The following is a 23,648-nucleotide window of genomic DNA, read 5'->3' on the forward strand; positions in this document are numbered from 1 at the left end:
GGCATCACATTTTGAGCTAGAAAACTCCTCTTTAACGAAGCATTCCCGGTTGTACGTTTCACCTAGCGCTATGATAATTTGCACGCATACATAAGAGCCCACGATGTACAATAAAGTCTCTTGGAACCATGTGCTAAACCAAACAGGAAGTCCGCCATTTTGATTTACGATGGGATTTGTTGCCATTTTTTGTGGCCTTTTTCAGGGGTCATATTTTAACGAACTCCTCGTACAAAGTTCATCCAACCGTCTTCAAACTTGGTGTGTTTCATCTTAAGATGTTTAAGATGCAAAGTTATCGAAAGTTTTTTATTTTGTCGCACGCTGCTGCTATAGCGATGCATTGTTTGCCAAGTAAAGTGCTGCTTTGTTTTTTTATCTATACATGTGTGAAAACTCATGAAACTTTGCAAACACATCAGACTTGTCATGAACATGAATTTTTAGAGATTTATTGTGCAATTTGCAATAAATAGCGCCCTCTAGACATTTTTATGAAGTATTTCCGATTGTATGATTCTGCTAGATTTGTGAAAATTAGGACAGACCCCTATCAGCCTAAAACCTACAAAAAAGTATTATGTAGCCATTTGCCAAACCAAAGAGGAAGTCCGCTATTTTGATTTTATTTTGGTAATTATACATCATTTTTGGCCTCTTTCATTAAACTTTGCACAGACAAGGCATGGAAAAAACTAACATTTTAAATGGTCCTTCTTCCATGTAACAGTACCCCAACGTGCCAGTACCCTGACGTGCGAGTAACCCAACGTTGTGCTCAATAGCGCCCTCTATGCATTTTTATGGAGCATTTCCAATTGTATGATTCAAGCGATACACAACTAAAGATGACTTGACCTAGATTTGTGAAAACTGGGAGGCATACCTATTAGCTTAAGACCTACAAAAAGTATTCTGTAGCCGTATGCTAAACCTAAAAGGAAGTCCGCCATTTTGAATTTATTTTGGGAATTGCACACCATCTTTGGCCTTTTGCACTCACAAAGCTTGTCAAAAACATTTTAGATGGTCCTTGTCCGATTTGACAGTACCCCAACGTGCCAGTACCCCGACGTGCAAGTACCCCAACGTGGCCCAGGTTGCGAGGGCCCTTTATAGCTGCTCGCAGCTCTAGTTCTTATTATTATTCTTCTCCGCAAACGATCACATTTTTGAGACACTAAACGTGACCGAAAACTCACCAAACTTTACACGCACATCAGGCCTGGCGAAAAATTTGATATTTTAAAGTCGCCATACATGATAACAGAAAAATGGCTCCTTAGCGCCCCCTACATAGGTTTAACGGATCCCTGTCCCGCTACGATTGTCCGACGGCTATGAAAATTGTGTGGCACCTGTAGCACATCCCAATGAACAAAAACCTCTTTGAAGTGTGTACCCTAAAATAGACAGAAAGTGAGGTATGAGTATTTAAATGTCCAATTTTTGCCAATTTTTGCACATTTACAGGGGTCATACTTTTGCCCGCTTCTCCTACACGGTTAACCCGATTGACTTCAAACTTGGGCTGTACCATCTCAACACCTGGGACAACATCATGGTAAAAAATCTAAAGTTTTTGACATACTATATGACGGTGGCGGGGCATCAAATTTACAGTTTCAAAATTCTTACTTAACAAAGCATTGCCGTGGTACGTTTAATTGAGAGCCACGAAAATTGGTACACATATGTAACAGACTATGATCTACAAAAAATTCTTTTTGAACCATATGCTAAACCTAACAGGAAGTCCGCCAGAGGCGAGGCATCAAATTTTGTGTTTCAAAATTCTTATTTAATGAAGCATTCCCGGCTGTACATTTCACCTAGAGTTACCAACATTTGAAGACATATGTAACAGCCCTCAAGGTACAAAAAACTCTTTTTGAACCATATGCTAAACCGAACAGGAAGTCCGCCATTTTGATTTACTTTGGAACGTGTTGCCATTTTTTGGGCCATTTCATAGGGGTCTTATTTTAACGAACTCCTCCTACAGAGTTTATCCGATCATCTCCAAACTTGGTGTGATTCATCTTAAAATGTTGAAGATGAAAAGTTATTGAAAGCTTTTTATTTCGTCGCACGCTGTTGCCGTGGCATGCACAGTTTGCAAAGGAAAAAATTCCCTCTTAATGAAGCATTCACAGTTGTACGAAGCAGCTAGAGCTACGAAAATTTGGAGACAAATTTAACAGCCCACAATGTACAAAAAAGTCTCTTGGTGCCATGTGCTAAACCCAACAGGAAGTCCCGTAGGGGCCGGTCATCACATTTTGAGGTAAAAAACTCCTCTTTAACGAAGCATTCCCGGTTGTACGTTTCACCTAGCGCTATGATAATTTAGAGGCATACATAAGAGCCCACGATGTACAAAATAGTCTCTTGGAACCATCTTCCAAAACAAACAGGAAGTCCGCCATTTTGATTTACGTTGGGATTTGTAGCCATTTTTTGTGGCCTTTTTTAGGGGTCATATTTTAACGAACTCCTCCTACAAAATTTATCCGACTGTCTTCAAACTTGGTGTGCTTCATCTTAAGATGTTTAAGATACAAAGTTATCGAAAGTTATTTATTTTGTCCCACGCCGTTTCATGGCGATGCATTGTTTGCCAAGTAAAATGGTGCTTTTTTTTTGGTCTAAACATGTGCAAAAACTCATGAAACTTTACACACACATCAGGCTTGTCATAAGCATGAATATTTTAGAGATTTCTTATTAAATTTGCAATAAATGGTTCAATAGCATCCTCTAGACATTTTTATGAAGTCTTTCCGATTATATGATTCAGCTAGATGTGTGAATATTGGCAGGCATGCCTAATATATTCAAAAAGTATTCTATATAGCCATGTGCCAATCCATTTTGATTTTATTTTGTTAATTGTGCATCATTTTTGGCCTTTCCATGAAACTTTACAAACACAAAGCATGGCAAAAATGTTTAAAATTTAGATGGTTTCCTATTTGACAGTACCCCAACATGCCAGTACCCCGACGTGCAAATACCCCAACGTGGCCCGGGTTGCGAGGGCCCTTTATAGCTGCTCGCAGCTCTAGTTAGGGCCCGAGCAGCGACCGCTGCGAGGTCCCTATTGTTTTTCAAGGAATTCTTATTATTCTTCTTTTTATTTTTTGTTATTATTCTTTTCCGCAAACAATCACATTTTTGAGACACTAAACGTGAACGAAAACTCACCAAACTTTACACACACGTCAGGCCTGGCGAAAAATTTGATATTTTAAAGTCGCCATAGGTGATAACAGAAAAATGGCTCCATAGCGCCACCTACATAGGTTTAACAGATCCCTGGCCCGCTACGATTATCCGACGGCTATGAAAATTGTGTGGCACCTGTAGCACATCCAGATGAACAAAAACCTCTTTGATGTGTGTACCCTAAAATAGACAGGAAGTGAGATATGAGTATTTAAATGTCCAATTTTGGCCAATTTTTGCACATTTACAGGGGTCATACTTTTGCCTGCTTCTCCTACACGGTTAATCCAATTGACTTCAAACTTGAGATGTACCATCTCAAGACCTGGGACAACACCATGGTAAAAAATCTAAAGTTTTCGACATACTATATGACGGCGGTGGGGCATCAAATTTAGAGTTTCAAAACTCTTACTAAACGTAGTATTGCCGGTTGTATGTTTAACCTAGAGCTACGAAAATTGGTACACATATGTAACAGACTATGACCTACAAAAAAGTCTGTTGGTGCCATATGCTAAACCCAACAGGAAGTCCGCCAGAGGCGGGGCATCAAATTTTGAGTTTCAAAATTCTTACTTAATGAAGCATTCCCGGCTGTACGTTTCACCTAGAGTTACCAAAATTTAAAGACATATGTAACAGCCCTCAAGGTACAAAAAACTCTTTTTGAACCATATGCTAAACCTAACAGAAAGTCCACCATTTTGATTTACTTTGGAACGTGTTCCCATTTTTTTGGCCATTTCATAGGGGTCCTATTTTAACGAACTCCTCTTACAGAGTTTATCCGATCATCTTCAAACTTGGTGTGATTCATCTTAAGATGTTGAAGATGAAAAGTTATTGAAAGCTTTTTATTTCGCTGCACGCTGTTGTCGTGGCATGCACTTGTTTGCAAAGGAAAAAAATTCTTCTTAATGAAGAATTCTCAGTTGTACGAAGCAGCTAGAGCTACGAAAATTTGTAGACATATGTAACAGCCCACGATGTACAAAAAAAGTCTCTTGCTGCTTTGTGCTAAACCCAACAGGAAGTCCCGCAAGGGCCGGGCATCACTTTTTGAGCTAAAAAACTCCTCTTTAACGAAGCATTCCCGGTTGTACCTTTCACCTAGCGCTATGATAATTTGGAGGCATACATAAGAGCCCACGATGTACAAAAAAAGTCTTTTAGAACCATATGCTAAGCCAAATAGGAAGTCCGGCATTTTGATTTACTTTGCTATTTGTAGCCATTTTTTGGGGGCCTTTTATAGGCCTCATATTTTCTACAAAACTTATCAGATTGTCTTCATTCTTTGGCATGTTTCATCTGAAGTATTGCCGGCTGTACGTTTAATCTAGAGCTACGAAAATTGGTACACATATGTAACAGACTATGATCTACAAAAAAGCCTGTTGGTGCCATATGCTAAACCTAACAGGAAGTCCGCCAGAGGCAGGGCATCAAATTTTGCATTTCAAAATTTTTACTTAATGAAGCATTTCCGGCTGTACGTTTCACCTAGAGTGACCAAAATTTGAAGACATATGTAACAGCCCTCGAGGTACAAAAAACTCTTTTTGAACCATATGCTAAACCTAACAGGAAGTCTGCCATTTTGATTTACTTTGGAACATGTTGCCATTTTTTTGGCCATTTCATAGGGGTCTTATTTTAACGAACTCCTCCTACAGAGTTTATCCGATCATCTTCAAACTTGGTGTGATTCATCTTAAGATGTTGACGATGAAAAGTTATTGAAAGCTTTTTATTTCGTCGCACGCTGTTGTCGTGGCATGCACTTTTTGCAAAGGAAAAAAATCCTTCTTAATGAAGCATTCCCAGTTGTACGAAGCAGCTAGAGCGACGAAAAATTGTAGACATATGTAACAGCCCAGGATGTACAAAAAAGTCTCTTGGTGCCATGTGCTAAACCCAACAGGAAGTCCCTCAGGGGCCGGGCATCACATTTTGAGCTAAAAAACTCCTCTTTAACGAAGCATTCCCGGTTGTACGTTTCACCTAGCGCTATGATAATTTGCAGGCATACATAAGAGCCCATGATGTACAAAAAAGTCTCTTGGAACCATGTGCTAAACCAAACAGGAAGTCTGCCATTTTGATTTATGATGGGATTTGTTGCCATTTTTTGTGGCCTTTTTCAGGGGTCATATTTTAACGAACCCCTCCTACAAAATTTATCCGACTGTCTTCAAACTTGGTGTGTTTCATCTTAAGATGTTTAAGATGCAAAGTAATCGAAAGTTTTTTATTTTGTAACACGCTGTTGCCATAGCAATGCATTGTTTGTCAAGTGCTGTTTTTTTTTTTTTTTTATACACATGAAAACTCATGAAACTTTGCAAACACATCAGACTTGTCATGAACATGAATTTTCAGAGATTTATTGTGCAATTTGCAATAAATAGCGCCCTCTAGACATTTTTATGAAGCATTTCCGATTGTATGATTATGCTAGACCTACAAAAAAGTATTATGTAGCCATTTGCCAAACCAAAGAGGAAGTCCGCTATTTTGATTTTTTTGGGGAATTATACATCATTTTTGGCCTTTTTCATTAAACTTTGCACAGACAAGGCATGGAAAAAACTAACATTTTAAATGGTCCTTGTTCCATGTAACAGTACCCCAACGTGCCAGTACCCTGACGTGCAAGTAACCCAACGTTGTGCTCAATAGCGCCCTCTATGCATTTTTATGGAGCATTTCCAATTGTATGATTCAAGCGATACACAACTAAAGATGACTTGACCTAGATTTGTGAAAACTGGGAGGCATACCTATTAGCTTAAGACCTACAAAAAGTATTCTGTAGCCGTATGCTAAACCTAAAAGGAAGTCCGCCATTTTGAATTTATTTTGGGAATTGCGCACCATATTTTGCGTTTTGATTCAACTTTGCACACACAAGGCTTGTCAAAAACATTTTAGATGGTGCTTGTCCTATTTGACAGTACCCCAACGTGCCAGTACCCCGACGTGCAAGTACCCCAACGTGGCCCGGGTTGCGAGGGCCCTTTATAGCTGCTCGCAGCTCTAGTTATTATTCTTCTTCTTCTTCTTCTTCTTCTTTTTCTTTGTTATTATTCTTTTCCGCAAACAACCACGTTTTTGAGGCACTAAACATGAACGAAAACTCACCAAACTTTACACGCAGATCGGGTCTGGCGAAAAATTTGATATTTTAAAGTCGCCATACATGATAACAGAAAAATGGCTCTGTAGCGCCACCTACATAGGTTTAACGGATCCCTGTCCCGCTACGATTGTCCTATGGCTACGAAAATTGTGTGGCACCTGTAGCACATCCAGATGAACAAAAACCTCTTTGATATGTGTACCCTAAAATAGACAGGAAGTGAGGTATGAGTATTTGAATGTCCAATTTTGGCCCATTTTTGCACATTTACAGGGGTCATACTTTTGCCCGCTTCTCCTACACGGTTAACCCGATTGACTTCAAACTTGGGCTGTACCATCTCAACACCTGGGACAACATCATGGTAAAAAATCTAAAGTTTTTGACATACTATATGACGGTGGCGGGGCATCAAATTTACAGTTTCAAAATTCTTACTTAACGAAGCATTGCCGGTGGTACGTTTAATCTAGAGCTACGAAAATTGGTACACATATGTAACAGACTATGATCTACAAAAAAGCCTGTTGGTGCCATATGCTAAACCTAACAGGAAGTCCGCCAGAGGCGAGGCATCAAATTTTGTGTTTCAAAATTCTAACTTAATGAAGCATTCCCGGCTGTACATTTCACCTAGAGTTACCAATATTTGAAGACATATGTAACAGTCCTCAAGGTACAAAAAACTCTTTTTGAACCATATGCTAAACCGAACAGGAAGTCCGCCATTTTGATTTACTTTGGAACGTGTTGCCATTTTTTGGGCCATTTCATAGGGGTCTTATTTTAACGAACTCCTCCTACAGAGTTTATCCGATCATCTCCAAACTTGGTGTGATTCATCTTAAGATGTTGAAGATGAAAAGTTATTGAAAGCTTTTTATTTTGTCGCACGCTGTTGCCGTGGCATGCACAGTTTGCAAAGGAAAAAATTCCTTCTTAATGAAGCATTCCCAGTTGTACGAAGCAGCTAGAGCTACGAAAATTTGGAGACAAATGTAACAGCCCACGATGTACAAAAAAGTCTCTTGGTGCCATGTGCTAAACCCAACAGGAAGTCCCGTAGGGGCCGGGCATCACATTTTGAGCTAAAAAACTCCTCTTTAACGAAGCATTCCCGGTTGTACGTTTCACCTAGCGCTATGATAATTTAGAGGCATACATAAGAGCCCACGATGTACAAAAAAGTCTCTTGGAACCATGTGCTAAACCAAACAGGAAGTCCGCCATTTTGATTTATGATGGGATTTGTAGCCTTTTTTTGTGGCCTTTTTTAGGGGTCATATTTTAACTCCTCCTACAAAATTCATCCGACCGTGTTCAAACTTGGTGTGTTTCATCTTAAGATGTTTAAGATGCAAATTTATCGAAAGTTTTTTATTTTGTCGCACGCTGCTGCTATAGCGATGCATTGGTTGCCAAGTAAAGTGCTGCTTTGTTTTTTTTTATCTATACATGTGTGAAAACTCGTGAAACTTTGCACACACATCAGACTTGTCATTAACATGAATTTTTAGAGATTTCTTGTGCAATTTGCAATAAATCGCACCCTCTATACATTTTTTATGGAGCATTTCCGATTGGATGATTCAAGCGCGAAATAACTAAAGATGACTTGACTTGACCTAGATTTGTGAAAACTCAGAGGCATACCTATTATATTATTATTATTTTTTGTACCTTACAAGATTATCTCTTGTGCCACATTAAACCCCTTTGCAGGCCTGAGCCAAACCACGGTCCATACATTTGATACCACTGCTTTATTTCAATGGTCAAGTACTTCATAACCACACCTACTTATGCTTGTCCTTGCATATATAGTAGACAACAAAGAGCTCTTTCAACAAAAGACATTTCCATCTACAAAGTCATACAAGGTAAGCACTCTATAAATTCTGCAATCACTACACTTCTATTCCTAAATTATCACTTCAAATACCAACAATGGTTAATACAGCTACAAATTTCTTGTATGTTTATGAAGTATGATACTGTATTTATTTCTACTCCTTTGCTTTTCTACAGAACATGAACAAATCACCAAGCAAATTCTCTTTTGATAAAGACCCTCTAATCATCTCCATACGCAAAGATTGCCAACTTTTTTCCGTAAGTATACAATACATAAACTAAACAGGACAACTTTCTCAATCATATACAGTATGCCATACATATATGTATTAAGTTCTCATTTATTAACAGGTTTGTTAAAGGCACCTTTAGTGTGTTTTTCTGTTTGTAATGTTTCTCCACGAGCACGTCTAGCCATTGATATCATGTAGAACACATATGCTAACCTTTTAGAGACAATTGAAGCTTACTTGCACAGTAGCCACTATCTTAACCACTTAATTCACATGTCTACTTGACAACTTATTACATGTAGTGAAATGGTACTTTGTGCGTCTTATGCTTTTTTCTGAACACTGCTTTTCAACTCTTTCCTTAAAACCAATACATGCGGTACTGTTATACTGTATAAATATATATGTCCGTGTGTATATATTTGTATATTCTTTCAAATAAACTCGTTTTGACACACACAGCCATTGAGTAACATGCAACACGACCACAACGTTTTGCACCAACACGTTACCTCTGCTATTTAGAATCATGGAATCTAACATGACTGATTTTCATTGAATGCTTTGTCATTACAGTATGCATGCATTGATCATGCTTTCAGTCGCAACGACTTATACCAGCGCAGCCTTGATCTTCATTCCCAAATGAACCAACTAGTCCATGTGACTCGAGTCAATCGAGCACTTGAAAAACAGATAGACTTCAAAACCAAGCTTGTGAAAGAACTCCAGACTGCATTGGATATAAAGGATGCATGTGATGCATTTGTCCGTGATGGTAAGCTATATGACATGGAAGACACACAAACACTAACACAGCAAGCATCCCCATCCTACACATTGTGTATAATGAATGACATGTTTGACAATGGACATTTTTACATTTTTTTGTTAATGCACGTTCCTTTTTTTCTGTTAGGAATATCTTGAAGGTAACATTGGACTGTTAACTAAAACACTGACTGATTATTGAGCCTCAATTTCTCAATGTATATAATGTGAATACATACTACACTTGATTACTTTCAAATGTGACTGATATCATGTAGCTATGCTGTGATCTTGCCCTCTTTCATCCACTGATAGACACTTCAAAGTTATTTTTTTTCTGTATCTTCTCAAAATAACTGACATATTCATGGAAAAGATTGTATTTAAATTCTATCATTATTAATTACTATTATTATGTTTATGTCTTTGCCCCTGATTATGATGTTTCTATACCATAGATTTAAAAAAAAAAAAATTTTGGACATACTGTGACATGACCTTTACAATACTAATTTTTACTAAGAAAAAATCAATCACACACCATAATATTTTATACTTATCCTGCATGTATCTGGACACACCATGCCAAATTTTACACTTACATAACCATTTATGTACCTGTCGTATCCTTACTTTTATTCATCATTTCATCACACAATCCTAAAACATTGCTTTTTGACCCAGAGGATTCAACTATACCATTTTTGCGTGTCTTATTACTTACTAGCTATATTATTTATTAACGGGCAAAAACTATGAATATAAGATCACCGTCAAATATTACGTCTGTAATATCCATATACAGTGCATTACATAATATGCATTTGTATTAAGACACTACCATGCTAAAAATATGCACACGACTGTTCTGTAAACTACACCTAAGACAACCAAACTTCACAGATCTAACATGATTCTTCATTCTTTTTTGTTCTACAGATGTATCAAATGCTGCCACACAGACAGAAGAAGCCACTGAGGACATGCACGAAGACGATGATCACAATATAACAGGACAGGTTAACCCCCCTGAACTTTTAGCCCGCAGGTCAAAGCGTCCTAGGACTAATTCATCCATGGAGGTACATTATCCTAAGACAGACTATGTGCTAACCCAAACTCTTTGACCCCAAGGGATTCATCTGTCCCAGAAAACTTTTACACTAAAGAGTTTATCTGTCCTAGGGCGCTGTTAACCCCAGGTTAAAGTGTTATTTAATCTGTCCTGTTACAACAGCTATACATAAACAGCTGCATTCCTCTCCTGTTCCATCTCTCGCACTTCTTTCATCTCTTTTTCTCCTCTACTTATACCTATGCTTGCTCATGTGCTTTTTTCCCCTTTAGATGATGTCATTGGTTAGCCTGCTTCAAAGCTACATTTTTTCTTGAATAACTGTCACACATTTACTGTTTGCTGGACCCTACAAAACTGTCACAATACTTCACTATGTCATGAATACATATGTGTTGCACAGCGACACCACATTAAGAGTCATCAAAAAGCTTTTTATTTGATCACACACCATCTCTGTGCCATGCAATGTTTTCAAATAAACAGATGCTGGTTTTGAATATCAAACGAGCGACTTTTCATGAAACTTTGCACACACATCAGAAAGTCCACACTTTTGAATTTATTTTGGGAATTGTGCATCATTTTTGGCCTTTTACTGCACCTTTTTACACACAAGGCACGGCAAATGCATTTCTATTTTCCATGGTCCTTGTCTATTTAACAGTACCCCAACGTGCAAGTCCCCCGACTTGCATATACCCCAACGTGGCCCGGGTTGCGAGGGCCCTTTATAGCTGCTCGCAGCTCTAGTTATTCTTATTATTATTCTTCTCCGCAAACAATCGCATTTTTGAGACGCTAAACGTGAACGAAAACTCACCAAACTTTACACGCACATCAGGCCTGGCGAAAAATTTGATATTTTAAAGTCGCCATACATGATAACAGAAAAATGGCTCCATAGCGCCACCTACATAGGTTAAACGGATCCCTGTCCCGCTACGATTGTCCTATGGCGACGAAAATTGTGTGGCACCCGTAGCACATCCAGATGAACAAAAACCTCTTTGATGTGTGTACCCTAAAATAGACAGAAAGTGAGGTATGATCATCTGAATGTCCAATTTTGGCCCAGTTTTGCACATTTACAGGGGTCATACTTTTGCCCGCTTCTCCTACACGGTTAACCCGATTGACTTCAAACATGGGATGGACCATCTCAACACCTGGGACAACATCATTGTAAAAAATCAAAAGTTTTTGATATACTATATGACGGCGGCGACGCATCAAATTTAGAGTTTAAAAATTCTTACTTCACGAAGCATTGCCGGTTGTACGTTTAATCTAGAGCTACGAAAATTTGTACACATATGTAAAAGGCTATGACCTACAAAAAACTCTTTTTGAACCATATGCTAAACCTCACAGGAAGTCCGCCATTTTGATTTATTTTGGAACGTGTTGCCATTTTTTTGGCCATTTCATTGGGGTCTTATTTTAACGAACTCCTCCTACAGTGTTTATCCGATCATCTTCAAACTTGGTGTGATTCATCTTAAGATGTTGAAGATGAAAAGATATTGAAACCTTTGTATTTCGTCGCACGCTGTTGTCATGGCATGCACTGTTTGCAAAGGAAAAAAAATATCCTTAAAGAAGCATTCCCATTTGTACGAAGCAGCGAGAGCTACGAAAATTTGTAGACATATGTAACAGCCCAAGATGTACAAAAAAGTCTCTTGGTGCCCTGTGCTAAACCCAACAGGAAGTCCCCCAGGGGCCGGGCATCACATTTTGAGCTAAAAAACTCCTCTTTAACAAAGCATACCCGGCTGTACGTTTCACCTAGAGTTACCAAAATTTGTAGAGGTATATAACAGCCCTCGAGGTACAAAAAACTCTTTTTGAACCATATGCTAAACCTAACAGGACGTCCGCCATTTTGATTTACTTTGGAATGTGTTGCCATTTTTTGGGCCATTTCGTAGGGGTCTTATTTTAACGAACTCCTCCTACAGAGTTTATCCGATCATCTTCAAACTTGGTGTGACTCATCTTAAGATGTAGAGGATGAAAAGTTATTGAAAGCTCTTTATTTCGTCGCACGCTGTTGTCGTGGCATGCACTTTTTGCAAAGGAAAAAAATCCTTCTTAATGAAGCATTCCCAGTTGTACGAAGTAGCTAGAGCTACAAAAATTTGTAGACATATGTAACAGCCCACAATGTACAAAAAAGTCTCTTGGTGCCATGTGCTAAACCCAACAGGAAGTCCCCCAGGGGCCGGGCATCACATTTTGAGCTAGAAAACTCCTCTTTAACGAAGCATTCCCGGTTGTACGTTTCACCTAGCGCGATGATAATTTGCAGGCATACATAAGAGCCTACGATGTACAAAAAAGTCTCTTGGAACCATGTGCTAAACCAAACAGGAAGTCCGCCATTTTGATTTACGATGGGATTTGTTGCCATTTTTTGTGGCCTTTTTCAGGGGTCATATTTTAACGAACTCCTCGTACAAAGTTCATCCGACCGTCTTCAAACTTGGTGTCTTTCATCGTAAGATGTTTAAGAGGCAAAGTTATCGCAAGTTTTATTTTGTCGCACGCTGCTGCTATAGCGATGCATTGTTTGCCAAGTAAAGTGCTGCTTTGTTTTTTTATCTATACATGTGTGAAAACTCATTAAACTTTGCAAACACATCAGACTTGTCATGAACATGAATTTTTAGAGATTTATTGTGCAATTTGCAATAAATAGCGCCCTCTAGACATTTTTATGAAGTATTTCCGATTGTATGATTCTGCTAGATTTGTGAAAATTAGGACAGACCCCTATCAGCAGAATACCTACAAAAAAGTATTATGTAGCCATTTGCCAAACCAAAGAGGAAGTCCGCTATTTTGATTTTATTTTGGGAATTATACATCATTTTTGGCCTCTTTCATTAAACTTTGCACAAACAAGGCATGGAAAAAACTAACATTTTAAATGGTCCTTGTTCCATGTAACAGTACCCCAACGTGCCAGTACCCTGACGTGCAAGTAACCCAACGTTGTGCTCAATAGCGCCCTCTATGCATTTTTATGGAGCATTTCCAATTGTATGATTCAAGCGATACACAACTAAAGATGACTTGACCTAGATTTGTGAAAACTGGGAGGCATACCTATTAGCTTAAGACCTACAAAAAGTATTCTGTAGCCGTATGCTAAACCTAAAAGGAAGTCCGCCATTTTGAATTTATTTTGGGAATTGCACACCATCTTTGGCCTTTTGCACTCACAAAGCTTGTCAAAAACATTTTAGATGGTCCTTGTCCGATTTGACAGTACCCCAACGTGCCAGTACCCCGACGTGCAAGTACCCCAACGTGGCCCAGGTTGCGAGGGCCCTTTATAGCTGCTCGCAGCTCTAGTTAGGGCCCGAGCAGCGGCGGCGGCGGTGCCGCTGCGAGGCCCTATTGTTTTTGTAGGAATTCTTCTTATTAGGGCCCGAGCAGCGGCGGCGGCGGTGCCGCTGCGAGGCCCTATTGTTTTTGTAGGAATTCTTCTTATTATTATTATTCTTATTCTTATTATTCTTCTCCGCAAACAATCGCATTTTTGAGACACTAAACGTGACCGAAAACTCACCAAACTTTACACGCACATCAGGCCTGGCGAAAAATTTGATATTTTAAAGTCGCCATACATGATAACAGAAAAATGGCTCCTTAGCGCCCCCTACATAGGTTAAACGGATCCCTGTCCCGCTACGATTGTCCGACGGCTATGAAAATTGTGTGGCACCTGTAGCACATCCCAATGAACAAAAACCTCTTTGAAGTGTGTACCCTAAAATAGACAGAAAGTGAGGTATGAGTATTTAAATGTCCAATTTTTGCCAATTTTTGCACATTTACAGGGGTCATACTTTTGCCCGCTTCTCCTACACGGTTAACCCGATTGACTTCAAACTTGGGATGTACCATCTCAACACCTGGGACAACATCATTGTGAAAAATGAAAAGTTTTTGATATACTATATGACGGCGGCGGCGCATCAAATTTAGAGTTTAAAAATTCTTACTTCACGAAGCATTGCCGGTTGTACGTTTAATCTAGAGCTACGAAAATTGGTACACATATGTAACAGGCTATGACCTACAAAAAACTCTTTTTGAACCATATGCTAAACCTAACAGGAAGTCCACCATTTTGATTTATTTTGGAACGTGTTGCCATTTTTTTGGCCATTTCATTGGGGTCTTATTTTAACGAACTCCTCCTACAGTGTTTATCCGATCATCTTCAAACTTGGTGTGATTCATCTTAAGATGTTGAAGATGAAAAGTTATTGAAAGCTTTGTATTTCGTCGCACGCTGTTGTCATGGCATGCACTGTTTTTAAAGGAAAAAAAATATCCTTAAAGAAGCATTCCCATTTGTACGAAGCAGCTAGAGCTACGAAAATTTGTAGACATATGTAACAGCCCAAGATGTACAAAAAAGTCTCTTGGTGCCCTGTGCTAAACCCAACAGGAAGTCCCCCAGGGGCCGGGCATCACATTTTGAGCTAAAAAACTCCTCTTTAACAAAGCATACCCGGCTGTACGTTTCACCGAGAGTTACCAACATTTGTAGAGGTATATAACAGCCCTCGAGGTACAAAAAACTCTTTTTGAACCATATGCTAAACCTAACAGGGCGTCCGCCATTTTGATTTACTTTGGAATGTGTTGCCATTTTTTTGGGCCATTTCATAGGGGTCATATTTTAACAAACTCCTCCTACAGAGTTTATCCGATCATCTTCAAACTTGGTGTGATTCATCTTAAGATGTTGAAAATGAAAAGTTATTGAACGTTTTTTATTTCATCACACGCTGTTGTCGTGGCATGCACTTTTTGCAAAGGAAAAAAAATCTTATTAATGAAGCATTCCCAGTTGTACGAAGCAGCTAGAGCGACGAAAAATTGTAGACATATGTAACAAGTCTCTTGGTGCCATGTGCTTAACCTAACAGGAAGTCCCCCAGGGGCCGGGCATCACATTTTGAGCTAAAAAACTCCTCTTTAACGAAGCATTCCCGGTTGTACGTTTCACCTAGCGCTATGATAATTTGCAGGCATACATAAGAGCCCATGATGTACAAAAAAGTCTCTTGGAACTATGTGCTAAACCAAACAGGAAGTCTGCCATTTTGATTTATGATGGGATTTGTTGCCATTTTTTGTGGCCTTTTTCAGGGGTCATATTTTAACGAACCCCTCCTACAAAATTTATCCGACTGTCTTCAAACTTGGTGTGTTTCATCTTAAGATGTTTAAGATGCAAAGTAATCGAAAGTTTTTTATTTTGTAACACGCTGTTGCCATAGCAATGCATTGTTTGTCAAGTGCTGTTTTTTTTTTTTTTTTATACACATGAAAACTCATGAAACTTTGCAAACACATCAGACTTGTCATGAACATGAATTTTCAGAGATTTATTGTGCAATTTGCAATAAATAGCGCCCTCTAGACATTTTTATGAAGCATTTCCGATTGTATGATTATGCTAGACCTACAAAAAAGTATTATGTAGCCATTTGCCAAACCAAAGAGGAAGTCCGCTATTTTGATTTTATTTTGGGAATTATACATCATTTTTGGCCTTTTTCATTCAACTTTGCACAGACAAGGCATGGAAAAAACTAACATTTTAAATGGTCCTTGTTCCATGTAACAGTTGTCAAGTGCTGCTTTTTTTTTTTTTTATACACATGAAAACTCATGAAACTTTGCAAACACATCAGACTTGTCATGAACATGAATTTTTCAGAGATTTATTGTGCAATTTGCAATAAATAGCGCCCTCTAGACATTTTTATGAAGCATTTCCGATTGTATGATTATGCTAGACCTACAAAAAAGTATTATGTAGCCATTTGCCAAACCAAAGAGGAAGTCCGCTATTTTGATTTTATTTTGGGAATTATACATCATTTTTGGCCTTTTTCATTAAACTTTGCACAGACAAGGCATGGAAAAAAGTAACATTTTAAATGGTCCTTGTTCCATGTAACAGTACCCCAACGTGCCAGTACCCTGACGTGCAAGTAACCCAACGTTGTGCTCAATAGCGCCCTCTATGCATTTTTATGGAGCATTTCCAATTGTATGATTCAAGCGATACACAACTAAAGATGACTTGACCTAGATTTGTGAAAACTGGGAGGCATACCTATTAGCTTAAGACCTACAAAAAGTATTCTGTAGCCGTATGCTAAACCTAAAAGGAAGTCCGCCATTTTGAATTTATTTTGGGAATTGCGCACCATATTTTGCGTTTTGATTAAACTTTGCACACACAAGGCTTGTCAAAAACATTTTAGATGGTCCTTGTCCTATTTGACAGTACCCCAACGTGCCAGTACCCCGACGTGCAAGTACCCCAACGTGGCACGCCTTTGCTGTAGCGATGCATTGTTTGCAAAGAATTTTTTTTTTTTATATGATTCAGCTAGATGTGTGAATATTGGGAGGCATACCTATCAGCCGAATACCTCGACAAAGCATTCCATAGCAATGTGAACAAACACAAAAAGCATGGCAAAACATTTACAATTTAGACGGTTTCTTATGAAACAGTACCCTAACGTGCCAGTACCCCGACGTGCAAATACCCCAACGTGGCACGGGTTGCGAGGGCCCTTTATAGCTGCTCGCAGCTCTAGTTATTCTTCTTTTTCTTCTCCGCAAACAATCGCATTTTTGAGACACTAAACGTGAACGAAAACTCACCAAACTTTACACGCACATCAGGCCTGGCGAAAAATTTGATATTTTAAAGTCGCCATACATGATAACAGAAAAATGGCTCTGTAGCGCCACCTACATAGGTTTAACGGATCCCTGTCCCGCTACGATTGTCCTACGGCTACGAAAATTGTGTGGCACCTGTAGCACATCCAGATGAACAAAAACCTCTTTGATAGTTGTACCTTAAAATAGACAGGAAGTGAGGTATGATCATTTGAATGTCCAATTTTGGCCCATTTTTGCACATTTACAGGGGTCATACTTTTGCCCACTTCTCCTACACGGTTAACCCAATTGAGTTCAAACTTGGGATGTACCATCTCAACACCTGGGACAACACCATGGTAAAAAATCTAAAGTTTTTGACATACTATATGACGGCGGCGGGGCATCAAATTTAGAGTTTCAAAATTCTTACTTAACATAGTATTGCCGGTTGTACGTTTAACCTAGAGCTACGAAAATTGGTACACATATGTAACAGACTATGATCTACAAAAAAGTCTTTGGTGCCATATGCTAAACCCAACAGGAAGTCCGCCAGAGGCGGGGCATCTAATTTTGCGTTTCAAAATTCTTAATTAAAGAAGCATTCCCGGCTGTACGTTTCACCTAGAGTTACCAAAATTTGAAGACATATGTAACAGCCCTCAAGGTACAAAAAACTCTTTTTGAACCATGTGCTAAACCGAACAGAAAGTCCACCATTTTGATTTACTTTGGAACGTGTTGCCATTTTTTTGGCCATTTCATAGGGGTCTTATTTTAACGAACTCCTCCTACAGAGTTTATCCCATCATCTTCAAACTTGGTGTGATTCATCTTAAGATGTTGAAGATGAAAAGTTATTGAAAGCTTTTTATTTCGTCGCACGCTGTTGCCGTGGCATGCACTTGTTCGCCTAAGAAAAAAAATTCTTCTTAATGAAGAATTCCCAGGTGTACGAAGCAGCTAGAGCTACGAAAATTTGTAGACATATGTAACAGCCCACAATGTACAAAAAAGTCTCTTGGTGCTATGTGCTAAACCCAACAGGAAGTCCCCCAGGGGCCGGGCATCACATTTTGAGCTAAAAAACTCCTCTTTAACGAAGCATTCCCGGTTGTACGTTTAATCAAGAGCTACGAAAATTGGTACACATATGTAACAGACTATGATCTACAAAAAAGCCTGTTGGTGCCATATGCTAAACCGAACAGGAAGTCCGCCATTTTGATTTACTTTGGAACGTGTTGCCATTTTTTGGGCCATTTCATAGGGGTCTTATTTTAACGAACTCCTCCTACAGAGTTTATCCGATCATCTCCAAACTTGGTGTGATTCATCTTAAGATGTTGAAGATGAAAAGTTATCGAAAGTTATTTATTTTGTCGCACGCCGTTGTCATGGCGATGCATTGTTTGCCAAGTAAAATGCTGCTTTTTTTGGTCTAAACGTGCAAAAACTCATGAAACTTTACACACACATCAGGCTTGTCATAAGCATGAATATTTTAGAGATTTCTTATTCAATTTGCAATAAATGGTTCAATAGCACCCTCAAGACATTTTTATGAAGCTTTTGCAAATGTTTTGTATTTTATGATTCATTATGTGACTGCTGCCTGCCCGCAAAGCAGTAGCGAAGCTACTGCTGCGGAGCAGTCACATATTACTATCCAGAAAAAAAGCGTTTATTTTTCTTCTTATTTTTCTTTATTAACCGGAATTTTTCAGACAAAATGCGGGTCGTACCGTTGAACGTACCGGCACAAGTGAGGTATCAAAAGATGCGTCTCGATCTGACTCGGCGGGGTACCATTTTTTTTCGGAATTTCGAGTTACCATGGCGACGCAATTTCCCAAAAACCCCGCCAAAAAGTCCCATAGGAATGAATGGAGAAGGGGAAAAAACATCGACAAATTTAACACCTTTTTCGAAGCCACGCTGCGCGCACATACATTGACCGACCGAGACGATTTTTAGCTCATTTTGTTGCAATTTTTCCCATCTTTAGCTCTGTGTCGAAATTTTTTTTAAGAAATGTAAGCGCTCCCTCCTGTGCGGGTTCAAAGACAGGGTGTGAAATGAAGAAAAAAAGGCTTTTTACATTAGTGTGTATTGCGTTTGCTAGAGTGGAGCAATCAGCGCTAGAGTGTAGAGACAAAAAAAATTCTTTCGAAAAATTTCACTTCAACTCGTCACCGTGGCCACAATATTTGCTCAGTAAACATCAAATTTGGATATTTTGTAGTCACAAGGGTCTTCTTTCTGACAAACCCACTTTTGTGCGGCAAAGGTGTCATTTAGTACCTTTTATTTGACTTGAAGCGAGGGGAAGTCGCACTTTTTCGCCCATTGAGCCCCATGTTATTTTCGCCACCTTTTTTTGTCATTTTTTTAAAAGTCGCACGTTTTCAACCTGCTCTAATTTGGTCATTTTTTATCCGATTTAAAAAATGAGAACATGCTTGCGTTCCCCAAAGCCTTGCCGTTCTAACGGGGCATTTCTGAAATCTGTATCTTAAACCGTTGAGTCGTGAGAGCCTTTTGTTCGAGGTGTGCGCTTTCTCATAGAACTCAATTGAAGCAAAATGTTCGCCCACCTGGTAATTACGAAATGTGTGTGCGTGAATGCGCATATTTGTTAAAGTGACAGTAACCCATTTTCAGTTTATTGATTATGGCTTAACTTCCACATTTCTTGATCAATTAAAACCATTCAAATTTTAAACTCTTCAGATCATTCCCTATTTTCGCTTAATGAAAAAAAATCAAAGCACAATATTATATTTTTGTTTATGAAATGTAATGTAATGAACTGCTATTTAAATGGTGCTTTTTGAGCTATTCTGCCCACTCTCTCACTTCTGCACAGCAACTGCCTCAGCCAATCAGAGCTGCTTGTTGTCATCCACGCCTGGAATTTCCCCACCAACGCCCACACACTGTGGCGGCCATCTTGGCCAGGGATTCTCACACTACTGTCCATACAGAGCGGCGGCCATCTTGGCCAGGGATTCTCACACTACTGCCCATATAGAGCGGCGGCCATCTTGGCCAGGGATTCTCACACTACTGCCCATACAGAGCGGCGGCCATCTTGGCCAGGGATTCTCACACTACTGCCCATATAGAGCGGCGGCCATCTTGGCCAGGGATTCTCACACTACTGCCCATATAGAGCGGCGGCCATCTTGGCCAGGGATTCTCACACTACTGCCCATACAGAGCGGCGGCCATCTTGGCCAATTGATTAGCTTGGCCAGGGATTGACCTAATTTCAACAGGAAGTGACCCAGACAGACCTAAATTCAACAGGAAGTGACTTGATTTCAGCAGGAAATGACCTGAAAATGACCTGATATCAACAGGAAGTGACTTAATTTGAACAGGAAGTGACCTAATTTCAACAGGAAGTGACCCAGACAGACCTAAATTCAACAGGAAGTGACTTGATTTCAGCAGGAAATGACCTGAAAATGACCTGATATCAACAGGAAGTGACTTAATTTGAACAGGAAGTGACCTAATTTCAACAGGAAGTTACCCAGAACTGACCTAAAATCAACAGGAAGTGACTGGATTTCAACAGGAAGTGACCTAATATCAACAGGAAGTGACCCGAATTTAACAGGAAGTGACCTAATATCAACAGGAAGTGACCCAATCTCAACAGGAAGTGACCTGATTTCAACAGGAAGTGACCTGAAATCAACAGGAAGTGAGCATGCTAGTGCTAAGTTAGCATGTTAATGTTAGCTTAGGATGCTAATGCTAGGTTAGCATGTTAATGCAAATGCTAAGTTAACATGCTAATGTTATGTTAGCATGCTAATGCTAAGTTAGCATGCTAATGCTAATGCTAAGTTAGCATGCTAATGTTAAGTTAGCATGCTAATGCTAATGCAAGTTAGCATGCTAATGCTAAGTTAGCATGCTAATGCTAATGCTACCTTAACATGCTAATGCTAAGTTAGCATGCTAATGCTAACTTAGCATGCTAATGCTAATGTTAAGTTAGCATGCTAATGCTAATGCTAACTTAACATGCTAATGCTAAGTTAGCATGCTAATGCTAATGCTAACTTAACATGCTAATGCTAAGTTAGCATGCTAATGCTAATGCTAAGTTAGCATGCTAATGCTAATGCTAAGTTAGCATGCTAATGCTAATGCTAAGTTAGCATGCTAATGCTAAGTTACCATGCTAATGCTAATGCTAACTTAACATGCTAATGCTAAGTTAGCATGCTAATGCTAATGCTAACTTTGCAGAACGGACCAGTGCATTCGGCTTTCCACCTTGCAAGAGTCAGCAGTCACATCCAAAATTTCCGCGGGAATTTTTTTTCTAGTTATGTGACTGCTGCCCGCAAAGCAGTAGCGAAGCTACTGCTGCGGAGCAGTCACAGCAGTCACATATTACTATCCAGAAAAAAAGCGTTTATTATGTGACTGCTGCAAAGCAGTCACATATTAGTATTTTTTCTTCTTATTTTTCTTTATTAACCGGAATTTTTCAGACAAAATGCGGGTCGTACCGTTGAACGTACCGGCACAAGTGAGGTATCAAAAGATGCGTCTCGATCTGACTCGGCGGGGTACCATTTTTTTTCGGAATTTCGAGTTACCATGGCGACGCAATTTCCCAAAAAACTCGCCAAAAAGTCCCATAGGAATGAATGGAGAAGGGGAAAAAACATCGACAAATTTAACACCTTTTTCGAAGCCACGCTGCGCGCACATACATTGACCGACCGAGACAATTTTTAGCTCATTTTGTTGCAATTTTTCCCATCTTTAGCTCTGTGTCGAAATTTTTTTTAAGAAATGTAAGCGCTCCCTCCTGTGCGGGTTCAAAGACAGGGTGTGAAATGAAGAAAAAAAGGCTTTTTACATTAGTGTGTATTGCGTTTGCTAGAGTGGAGCAATCAGCGCTAGAGTGGAGAGACAAAAAAAATTCTTTCGAAAAATTTCACTTCAACTCGTCACCGTGGCCACAATATTTGCTCAGTAAACATCACATTTGGATATTTTGTAGTCACAAGGGTCTTCTTTCTGACAAACCCACTTTTGTGCGGCAAAGGTGTCATTTAGTACCTTTTATTTGACTTGAAGCGAGGGGAAGTCGCACTTTTTCGCCCATTGAGCCCCATGTTATTTTCGCCGCCTTTTTTTGTCATTTTTTTAAAAGTCACACGTTTTCAACCTGCTCTAATTTGGTCATTTTTTATCCGATTTAAAAAATGAGAACATGCTTGCGTTCCCCAAAGCCTTGCCGTTCTAACGGGGCATTTCTGAAATCTGCATCTTAAACCGTTGAGTCGTGAGAGCCTTTTGTTCGAGGTGTGCGCTTTCTCATAGAACTCAATTGAAGCAAAATGTTCGCCCACCTGGTAATTACGAAATGTGTGTGCGTGAATGCGCATATTTGTTAAAGTGACAGTAACCCATTTTCAGTTTATTGATTATGGCTTAACTTCCACATTTCTTGATCAATTAAAACCATTCAAATTTTAAACTCTTCAGATCATTCCCTACTTTCGCTTAATGAAAAAAAATCAAAGCACAATATTATATTTTTGTTTATGAAATGTAATGTAATGAACTGCTATTTAAATGGTGCTTTTTGAGCTATTCTGCCCACTCTCTCACTTCTGCACAGCAACTGCCTCAGCCAATCAGAGCTGCTTGTTGTCATCCACGCCTGGAATTTCCCCACCACCGCCCACACACAGTGGCGGCCATCTTGGCCAGGGATTCTCACACTACTGTCCATACAGAGCGGCGGCCATCTTGGCCAGGGATTCTCACACTACTGCCCATATAGAGCGGCGGCCATCTTGGCCAGGGATTCTCACACTACTGCCCATATAGAGCGGCGGCCATCTTGGCCAGGGATTCTCACACTCCTCTCCATACAGAGCGGCGGCCATCTTGGCCAGGGATTCTCACACTGCTGCCGATATAGAGCGGCGGCCATCTTGGCCAATTGCTGAGCTTGGCCAGGGATTCTCACACGACTGTCCATACAGAGCGGCGGCCATCTTGGCGAGGGATTCTCACACTACTGCCCATACAGAGCGGCGGCCATCTTGGCCAATTGATTAGCTTGTCCAGGGATTCTCACACTACTGTCCATACAGAGTGGCGGCCATCTTGGCCAATTGATTGGCTAGGCCAGGGATTCTCACACTACTGCCCACACAGAGTGGCGGCCATCTTGGCCAATTGTTGAGGTGCACCCAGGATTCTCGGCCTCTGCCCGCATGGAGCGGCGGCCATTTTGGTCAATTGATTAGCTAGGCCAGGGATTCTCACACTACTGCCCACACACAGCGGCGGCCATCTTTGCCAATTGATTAGCTTGGCCAGGGATTCTCACACTACTGTCCATACGGAGCGGCGGCCATCTTGGCCAATTGATTGGCTCGGCCAGGGATTCTCACACTACTGCCCACACACAGAGTGGCGGCCATCTTGTCCAATTGTTGAGGTGCACCTAGGATTCTTGGCCCCTTAGTGGCGGCCATCTTGGCCAATTGAATAGGTATGACAGGGATTGACCTAATTTCAACAGGAAGTGACCCAGACAGACCTAAATTCAACAGGAAGTGACTTAATTTCAGTA

General features: G+C 39.9%; 1 protein-coding gene and 1 long non-coding RNA gene across 8 annotated transcripts in view; one reads left to right on the forward strand and one right to left on the reverse strand.

Annotated features, from left to right (window-relative positions):
- Positions 1–23,648, reverse strand: part of ak7b (adenylate kinase 7b) — a 784,344-nt gene that overhangs the window by 457,327 nt on the left and 303,369 nt on the right. The gene's annotated exons all lie outside the window — the stretch shown is intronic.
- Positions 8,325–11,005, forward strand: LOC144032102 (uncharacterized). Its single transcript, XR_013287686.1, has 3 exons — positions 8,325–8,485; positions 9,037–9,238; positions 10,171–11,005. It is a non-coding gene; the product is annotated as an uncharacterized LOC144032102 (long non-coding RNA).

This window comes from Festucalex cinctus, chromosome 12 (assembly GCF_051991245.1).
Source record: "Festucalex cinctus isolate MCC-2025b chromosome 12, RoL_Fcin_1.0, whole genome shotgun sequence".
Taxonomy (NCBI): domain Eukaryota; kingdom Metazoa; phylum Chordata; class Actinopteri; order Syngnathiformes; family Syngnathidae; genus Festucalex; species Festucalex cinctus.